This window comes from Budorcas taxicolor, chromosome 7, assembly GCF_023091745.1.
Source record: "Budorcas taxicolor isolate Tak-1 chromosome 7, Takin1.1, whole genome shotgun sequence".
In the NCBI taxonomy this organism is placed as follows: Eukaryota; Metazoa; Chordata; class Mammalia; order Artiodactyla; family Bovidae; genus Budorcas; species Budorcas taxicolor.
In genome coordinates this window covers 82,258,929-82,261,410 of record NC_068916.1, presented here as the reverse complement: position 1 = coordinate 82,261,410, position 2,482 = coordinate 82,258,929, and the positions used below count along the sequence as shown (strand labels likewise).

The 2,482-nt window shown below is 36.7% G+C and overlaps 1 non-coding gene across 1 annotated transcript; it reads left to right on the top strand.

Moving 5' to 3' along the window:
- The first annotated feature begins 588 nt into the window (after positions 1 to 588).
- LOC128051836 (small nucleolar RNA U109) lies at positions 589 to 723 on the top strand. The gene has a single exon (XR_008199764.1). It is a non-coding gene; the product is annotated as a small nucleolar RNA U109 (small nucleolar RNA).
- The last annotated feature ends 1,759 nt before the right edge of the window (positions 724 to 2,482 follow it).

Sequence of the window (2,482 nt, the reverse complement as noted above, 5' to 3'; positions counted from 1 at the left end):
AAAACAGATGTTATTTGTCCATGGGTTTTTCTGACAACATCTCACTTCCTTTGTAGAGATTATGTTCTTATCATTCCACCTTTTCTCTGAACTCTTATTGCACTGAGTCTTCAGTCCCTTTGTTGAAATTATATAATTTTATTTGTTGCTTAGTTGTACGAGAAGCCTTTCTACTCAGCTAAATAATTTTATTTCCTCCTTCCCTTTCTCTGCAATCCCTTGTGGGTTTCTCTGGTGGCTCAGCAGTGAAGAATCCACCTGGCAATGCAGAAGGCACAGATTCAATTGCTGGGTTGGGAAGATCCCCTGGAAAAGGAAATGGCAACCCACTCCAATATTCTGCCTGGGAAATCCCATGAACAGAGTAGCCTGGCAGGCTACAGTCCATGGGGTCACAAAGAGTCAGACCCAACTTAGCAACTAAACAACAACAACAAAGCCTATGGTAGAATCCAGTAAACAATCTCATCGATTGTTATTTTAGATTTCTAATACATAATGTTTAATAAAGAATTTATTTCATTCATGAATAATCACATAGTGGTAGAACAGAGTATTTGTACATTTCTGGTGCTGCGACAAAGTAGGCTGCATGTGGAAATGTCTGCTTCTCATCCCTTTGGAAGCAGGAATACATCCACAACATGCTACATTAAAAAAGGAGTTCTCAGGGCTGCCAACCTTACAGTAGAGGTTGAGTAGTAGTATATTTCTCCTACATAAAACCAAAGGAATAGCATGCCTATTTTTACATTTTAAAGTATATATGATACAGTCAGCTGTTTGAAAGCTTTTTTGAAAAACTTTTTGTTTTGTTTGCTTCTGGCTGTGCTGGGTCTTCGCTGCTTGCTACATGGGCTTTTCTCTATTTGCAGTGAGTGGGAGCTACTCTCTAGTTGTGGTGTGCAGGCGTCTCATTGCAGTGGCTTCTCTTATTGAGGAGCATGGGCTCTTAGGCCAGGCAAGCTTCCGTAGTTGCAGCACGTGGGCTCAATTCCTGTGGCTCATGGGCTTAGTTGCTCCTCAGCGTGTGGTCTTCCCAGATCAGGGGTCAAACCTGTGTCTCCTGCATTGGCAGGCAGATTGTTTACCACTGAGCCACAATGGAAGCCCTAAAAACATTGTCTCTATACAAATGTTAAGCTCCTTTTATTTTGACTTGGACAAATGAAATAATTTCTGTGGAAGACATTTTTACTGGTCCTTCTTCTTTTCTGTTAAAAATATATATTTATGAAAGTCATAGTAAACTTTCCTTTGATTATACTGAGTGTTCCACTCTTAAGTGAGCCAATTAGATAAAATGGACCAATTAGATAAAATGAGTTCTTAATAACTTCACTGTTGAAAATAGCAACTTCATTTTTTGCTGCTTCAAATAGTATAGAACTTAAAAGCAGCAGCGAAGAGTTGCTATTTTGTCTAGTTTCCTATTTTCATAGACTTTATAATTTTATCAGCATGTATGCTTACTGGTTTATGTCTTTAAAAACTAAGCAGCATATTTGTATTGGTGCTTACCAGCTTAAGTTCCTTTTAACATTTGGGATATCGTGTAAATGTCTAGGTAGGGAAATATGTGAAAAAGACCAAAGTAGTACCAATTAATCTCTTATGTTGCCAAATTAGGAATTTTTTTCACTTAAGTAGCTTTTAATATGCTCTGTTATACCAATTTCCTACTGATGCTTTGATGCTAATTTCTAGACTATAAGACCTGCAAAGACCTTGACTGTGATGATGTGGTTTCAGACTGTTCTGAAGGGCCCTAAGCTTCCCATAGAGGAACTTCAAGTGTCCTATTTCTGAATACCTCAACCAGAGCAGCTTTGAGTCAGTAATTCATTTATAATCAATAGATTTTTAGAATCAAGTTTGCAGGGCATTGCAGATCACTAACAAGTTGTCTTCCATTTTTTTGATGAAGTATAAGCCAGTGTTAGTGATACCTGGAGTTATTGTCCATACCTTTAGCCTATGTAATATTGAACATAGCACATGTTAGTCACTATTCTAAAGACTTTCTGTGTAATAACTCATTTAACCCTTATAGCAACCCTATTAAAATGAGGTAAAATAACCTGCTCACAGTTATGCAGCCAAGTAAGTAGAATTGAACTTAGGCACAGTTTAGCCCTGATCCTTTGCTTTCAAGAGTATACATTTGTCCTTTTTATTCTTATAGTGAAGTTGTTTCACCTGTCAGAATTCCCGTCCTTCACAATATTTATATTTTTGCCCATTTCATTTAATCTGAATTAAGGGACTTTTTGCTTTGATGTCAGGAAATTACTGTATACTTCAGAGGAAGAACATGTTTGGAACTTAATTGACTCAGCATTTTTTTTTTAGTCTTAACCATTCCAGTATAATGATTTATTGCCAGCCATCTCTTTGGGCAAAGAAAATATAATTTATCTCAAATATAAACATGATTTTCTTCCTGTAACAATTCTAATTCACTGCAGTAATTTTAATGTTA